Below are 7,450 nucleotides of genomic sequence, written 5' to 3' on the forward strand. Positions count from 1 at the left end.
TTTTTTCCGTATCTAAAAGCTCATATATGCGTTGCAAGTGTCTTTACCAATGATATGAGATGCGTTGCCTTATCCAGTGTTGCTAGCGTATAATACAATGCTTATATCGCCGTTGGTAAATGGAACCGTTGCAAGACTACAACGGATAAAGCGAATTTCTACAACAGTTCTATACGTTGCTGATTAATGTACAAGAATCAAATTCTCATTACTTGGCAACGGAGAATTTCCAACGCTTAAGTGTTGGCATAGGTAAGCATTATTATTATTATTATTATTATTATTATTATTATTATTATTTATTATTATTATTATTATTTATTATATTTTTATTATATAGGTGTATTTATGTAAAATGCTTAGTGTAATAACGTATTTCAAGTGAAGCAAAAACAAGATAATATATTGATAAGAGGAAGAAACCATATATGAGATAAAATTATTGGATTACAATGATATTACAAGAGAAACATCATGAGATGTGATGCATAATCTAACTATTTTCTTGAAAATGAAACTTAAACTGAAAGCATCCATTAACACCCCTATAACTTCACTAAAATTTAATTGAGGAACAACATCCAACAGGAATGTCATCCACACAATATAACTAAATTTGAAAGAATCTATCATCGTCCGCATCATGAAACAGAACATCAACATCATCAATGCAGTACACTTGCCACGCATCCATATAGTCATCCATTTATCTTTTTAATCTACAAAAAAAAATGAACTGTTAATACATAATGCATTGACATGATGCAAGTAGTAATAGAGGCCAGATATTAGTCACGTACAAAGGTTGAGGGCCATGCAATCTTTGTTTTTTCTGCATTACCGAGAGTATTGCAGTCTTTGCGACTCCGCACCAAATTTTCAGTTTTCACAAGTACCATATCAACATGCACCACCCAATATTCATTTCCAATTTCAGCACCATCAATTTTAAATTTAGGATCACAACTTATAATTGTAGCAAGAGCTACGTCCCTATTATGTTTTATCAGGCTCTTCAAGAATACTTTAGTTCCTACCTGCTCGCGAAAATCAAAGTAACCATATAAAAAAACAGAAACAAAACATAGAAACATATGAAATGAATGAGCACTCTTACAGGTAATTCACTGGCACCCAACCAGCTCAATGAACCACTCTCAGCACTCTTACTACTTACAGTAGCACCTTTTGTTGTTTTTTGGTCTGGACAAGAGTTTGATAGCAAATAAACAATTTAGCACTATAATTTGAACATAAATGTGTATGCGATTATGAAAAGATACCACTTTGTTTGCAGCAAACGTTTTTTCTCCCTGCTGTGTACGAACATTCTGAAGTAAAGTTTCTTTGTTCTGAACAACATTCTGATAGCAAGACAACCAGTAGATACATAAACAATGGAGCAATATATTTTGAACATATTGTGTATGGTAGCAGAAACATACCTTATGTGCAGCAGAATTTGTTTCCCCTTGCTGAGCAGTGTAACTATGATCAAAAGCTTCTTGGTTTCGCACAACATTCTGAGATGGCAACAAGTAAACACATAAACATGGCTGCGTTGTAGTTTGATCATGATTTTCTATATGGGACTATAATGATACCTTGTGTCCAGCAAAACATTTTTCTAGTTGTCGTGCACTGCCACCATTATGAACCATAGTTTCTTTGTTCTAGGATAAAATGATATACATCAAGTTTTAGTTATTGTATATCAAATTTGCAAAAAGTGCAAGCACGACAATTTAAAACTCAGCAAAGACAGGTTCTAAAGATTATTAAGACTTTAAGTAGACAAACCTTATCTGAAACAGAATTCTTGTTTGATACTTGTAAATCTGAATCGTTTGACATACTTGGCTTGTTGTGTAAATTAGATGGTTTTTTTAACAAGTTGGGGTCCATCAACCGGAGGAGCAAGCACTCTCTACAGATAGCATAACATAAATAATTGTGAAATAGTTTCTAGAGTGAAATATGAGGAGTTTTATTGTGTACTTTGACAAGGTACAAACTTTTCTGTTTGAGTTGTGTCCATTGACCGAAGGTTCGATCCCAATTGTAGCCATTGGATATGAAATTTCCTATCATTGGAATACATAAAGGTTAGTCCACAAAATGAAGGATGATTACAGTTGTTAGAAATTTACCTGATATGGTCGTCTTTCCATTCTTCTCATCTTCTCCTCGAGTTCCATAATTTTAGCATCTTGATTTTTATTTACTTCTTGTAATTTTTCCATTTCAACTCTAAAAGCTAGCATATCTTCATTTGGTGTATCTTCCACCGAAGTAAAATACGTATTCTGGAATAGACGTGAAGTAGAAACATCAAAAAGTTTTTTGGGGTTTGGAACTAGTCCCAAACCATGTACATGCCAGGCTTGTCATCCCCTAATACTTTGTTCAACGCATCTCCTTTCCATGCAGTCTTTCCATCGCTGTTATTTGCTAATTCAGTGTTCTTATCCATAATATCCTTTAACTCCTCCTAAATAAAAAAACAGTGTAAATAATAAGAATATACAAAATATCAAATTCAAATACGAGTGGTGAGACTTCTTAATGATTTTGTTCTTGCAAGTTTTCGCCTTGTGCGTATGGATGAACAGGTGAGCCCTATGAGGGTACTTCTTTTCAGGATCTGCATCTTTCTGTTGATACATAATGTAAACATGAATTACATTAGAACACATGAATGGAAAAGGGGTGCTTGAAGTTAGTATATTTTACCATTTCTTCCCTCTGACGAGGGAAACTTTTTGTCCCACTAGTATGTGTAGACTTCCTCATTGAACAATTGTTTCTATTTATAGCACTAAGCCCCTACCAAAGAATGAATCGAAGTAAGTATGTGCATATCTTTTATGGTATCTACACAAGAATGTATAAAGTCGATCAAGGAAAGTTGAAAATGGAATTCTTTTAAGTACCTTCGCTTTCTCAGTTGTCCAATGATTAACTAGAGATCTCCACTGGTCCGGAGTCACCGATTTCGGTTTATTGTTGTAATTGGCTTCGGTGCTCTTTTTCTCATCAAAATACATTGCTTTCAGATCGGACTTATGTTGCCTCCATCTGTCTCCAGTTGTCTTCAATATATATTTTTCCATGCGAGGAAGGTAAAGGAACCGCATCTGCACAAAAGTTACAAAATAAATAGAGTGAATGCAATATAAGGCAACATAGAAGAAGCTAGTAAAAGATATTTAATGGACTAAATTTTACCTTCACTTGATCTAGTATAGCCTTTACATTTGTTTTAGTTTTGAGCAATCTCCAATCCTTGTAGCTCAAACAGCACAATGATCCATTCCTTGCAACTGAGCCAAGAAAGTCCCCAAGGTGTTTAGCCTCTTTTCCAATTGGCTGATCTATGTCATTGCAGCGAACCATTATCCTTTTTCCTTTTGGAAGGTTCCAAATATATTTTAGCTTCCTCTTCTTACGCTCTTTTGTTTCTGCATTTTCAGCTGAATATATAGAACCATGAGTTATATGTTACGATGATGAATCTATCTATCTATCTATTATATACTTAAAACAATAGAAAAGGAACGGCAAAGATTTACTATTCAAAAGTTAAGAAATATGAACGGACTAGATTTACTCAGCTCCCTGTAGCAAAAAAAAAAGAAAACCTACACAACGAGCAGGAAAAAAGGTAACCTTGGCAACGAGAATATGAATCGGATTTGGTTACGTAGAACAATGTTATGTAGAGTTTACTGAAATCCAACACGTAACAAGCAAAAAGAAAAACGTTCCTAATAAAGCAGCACGTCCCTTTTAAGAATCATATCGGACTTCTCCGATCTAAAAGGAAAAAAAACTGATATGGGTCCTATACGACCAATGGAAGACAAAACCGAATTGATAGATGTGTTCTTAGGTACAACTACATAAAAATATGAATTAGCTACATGTATTATCCGGCCACATGTACCCAACCTTTCCTTAAAAAGGCACGTATAGAATCTTAATAAGAGGCACGACACAAAGCCAATCTAATTATGTATGTAATCAGGAAGTCTATCATTGTAGTTTTTTAAAGTCTATCATTTTATTTTATTTTTAACAATTGAAAGTCTATTTCCACAAGGGCACGAGAAGCCTTTTTCCGCCGGGACTTGCATGCAAAAAAAAGAAGGTTCCGCCAATTTTTTTTAAAACCTGTACCACCATGATACGTACCGTTCTCTTTTCTCCACCGATCACATGTAAAGTAGAAATCATGACTATTCTGGCTCTAATTATATATAGGCAATTAAAACATAGACATGCTATAGAAAGAATAAAGCTACATGGATGGTAACTATGAGAAACAAACTTACTATCTTCATTTTCATCCGCATCAGCATCATCACAATCGGTGAAGCCTTCTTCACCATTAGTAGTTATTTCATGGACATAGGATGATTCGAGATCTTTTTCACCAAAACTATGATATTCAATTGGTTCTTCCATCATATACTCTTCATTGGATTCAACAACGTTAATTCTTGTCCTTGACATATCTTCTGCAGCATTAAAATGACCAAAACTTTAAATAATTTATGCAAAAGATAATATTTTGTGGTCCTACTTGGGGCTTATGACAGTCATCCCAACAGATGTGATACTTATACACATGACGCTAGCCTCACGCACACAACCCACCCGCCATTCACAGCCACTAACCCAACTAATCCGGAAAGGGGCTTGCCTGCGCGGGTTGCCCACCTCCGCGACGCCAACCGTCGCCTCCTCGACGAGCTCAACCGTGCAATGAGGAGGTGCGGCGACGTGCGCCGCGATAACGACCGGCTCGGCACCGAGAAGGCCGAGCTGGAGGCCAGGCTCCAGCAGCTCATGCGGCAAGCACAACAGAGCAGCAACCCTTAACTAGCTACGTACGTATATACTACTACTACTGCACATTACTGTCATCTTTTTTGGCAAAGTGCCAGTGGCTAGATGAATATGGATCGGTATACTACTACTACTGCTGCACATTACTGTCATCTTTTTTGGCAAAGTGCCAGTGGCTGGATGAATATGGATTGGGTGTTACTGATGAGTTTCAATTAGTGGACTCGGCGCCGAGAAGGCCGAGCTGGAGGCCAGGCTCCCGCAGCTCATGCGGCAATCACAACAGAGCAACAACCTTAACTAGCTACGCACGTATATACTACTACTACTACTGCACATTAATGTCATCTTTTTTGGCAAAGTGCGAGTGGCTAGATGAATATGGATTGGGTGTTAGTGACGAGTTTCCATCAGTGGACTACTGGTCTGTACTTGCAGCAAAGCTATATTCCCATGAAAAAAGGGGACCTGATTGTTTGGATTAATTCATGTTAACTTGAATTTGATCCCCAAAGAATTCAGTGACTGTGTGTCTGAGAGTCTGAGACAAACCAGACCCTTGTACATCATAATCAGGATCAATATATACTACCAACATGCACATCATAATCAGAATTGGAGTTCCATACACAAAGTCTATGAAGATATTGAACTCACCAAGGTAGTAATGGTAGAAAACTGGATTGAAATACTTACCGCGTCCGCACCTGACTCCCCAGCAGTTGTTATAAGCAATCCAATCTATCTGAAGACTCCCCAAAATTCTAAATCAATAACAGAGGACAAGTATCAAACACTTGGTGTGCACGGTCAAATTCAATCAGGAAGAGAGTAATTCGGAAGCATAGAAGGGACAGATCTGGACCAAAAAGGGAGGAGGAGGCAAAATCTTCAAGTCGAATACTAGTATTTACCTTTTGTTTCTATGAATCGGGTGTGGGAATTGATCTGCTTGCCACCTTGCCGTCCCAGTTGCTGAACAAACGCCTCTTGTGCCCCTCAACAACAATGGTGGAATCAGCTGGGCGAGCTATGATACTCGGGAGGGAGAAAAGTCCATGACTAATCTGCTGGAGAATGGATCATTTGTACAAGTGGAGGAACCGAGGAAGGGAACTGCCTTTTGATATGGGGAGGGGAGGAGGAGGTTTCCGATTTTGCTGGCGTGGTTACCTCCTCGCGAGCGCGCGTACTTATTTTCTTTTGACTAGAATTAGTGGCTATTAGCGGGAGAAAATGGAAGGAAAGGAATTTTTCGATACAAAATAAATAAATAAAAGGAAACGACTACAAACTTAGCTGAAAAATCATAAGTTTTTTTAATTATCATCTGACCCTTAATAGGCACTAGTACATATATTTATGCCAAACAATGTGTTTTTTTATGTTTGTACAAATTGCAAAATGGATGAACTAATAATGTTATCTATTACTCAAAACGTGTCGATTGGCTGCGACGTGTCGCACACGGTGTAGCCACTCAACTTCCCCCCTCGTCATGCAGAGGCCAATGTCGACCATGGACGTCGCCCCATTTCGTCCGCCCCTTGCCGTGAGGGTGTGCATAGGCCTACGCTAGCGCGAAATTTGCGAGGACCTAGTCTGACGAGACATCCGACATCCTGAAAATGGCATGGTGAAGCACGTTGCGCCGGTCCACTCACTCTGTCGTCGTTAGGGCATCGCGCGACGATGTTCTACTGCTACCGCATTGAGGTAATGCACGAGGCGCGCCTCGTGAGTTCATGACTGCCAGGTATGGTTCCTGCTTCATGCTGAGCGGGCACCAACAGGGCGGCGATGCTAGCAGTGAGGCGACAAGGGCAGTGATGAGGGCGGCGCCAAACTTGGAGTGAGCTCAAACTGCTACTAGAACTCCTCGTCCGTTGTGACATCCTCATCGAGAGGGGCAGCTGATGATGCTCTTCACCATCCGATGACAGAAAGTCCCACCTCCTTCGACGGCATAATGGAGGATGATCGGTCAAAAGACCACACAAGATGCTTGCACTGGAGTAGCTAATCGACATCGATGTGCAGGTGCAGTTTTGAGAGTGGTTCGCATGGAAGAGAGTTTGATGGGATCGCGTATATATCAGTAGTCCGGATGCCCGCGAACCTTCCCCGGGTTTGGTGCCGCTTCAAGAGAATTTGGGTACTCATACTTAATTGTATATGTGTGTTTTAATATCTTTTATATATTATAAAATATATATATATAATCCTTCTTAGATGCTGACATGCCTCGTTATTTTGTGACGTCATAATATTTCCGAACCGGTCAAAAAAATTATGCTTACGATTCAAAGTCAATGTTGTTTCAATATGAACACAGCGATCAAGAAGCCTACTCCATCGGCTGCGCCGCAATTAAGTGGCACCGCACTCCCGTCCTGTCTAGTCGCTCTGACCGCCATCAAGGTCGTGAAGTCACGCCTTCTCTGGAGTAGCTGATCGACATCAATGCATAGATACGGTTTTGAGAGTGGTTGGCGCGGGAGAGGGGTTTGATGGGACCGCGTCTATTAGCACGAGTCGAGACGCCCACAACGTCCCCCGGATTTGGTGTCTGATCGATAGAATTTAGACGCTCATACTT

The 7,450-nt window shown here is 39.3% G+C and overlaps 1 long non-coding RNA gene across 1 annotated transcript; it reads right to left on the bottom strand.

Annotated features, from left to right (window-relative positions):
- Positions 1-1,438: 1,438 nt before the first annotated feature.
- On the bottom strand, positions 1,439-1,906 carry LOC123412244. The gene is made up of 3 exons (XR_006613456.1): positions 1,801-1,906; positions 1,605-1,673; positions 1,439-1,523 (listed from the first exon to the last, which is right to left on the bottom strand). It is a non-coding gene; the product is annotated as an uncharacterized LOC123412244 (long non-coding RNA).
- Between the last annotated feature and the right edge of the window lie 5,544 nt (positions 1,907-7,450).

Source organism: Hordeum vulgare, chromosome 1H (assembly GCF_904849725.1).
Source record: "Hordeum vulgare subsp. vulgare chromosome 1H, MorexV3_pseudomolecules_assembly, whole genome shotgun sequence".
NCBI lineage: Eukaryota > Viridiplantae > Streptophyta > Magnoliopsida > Poales > Poaceae > Hordeum > Hordeum vulgare.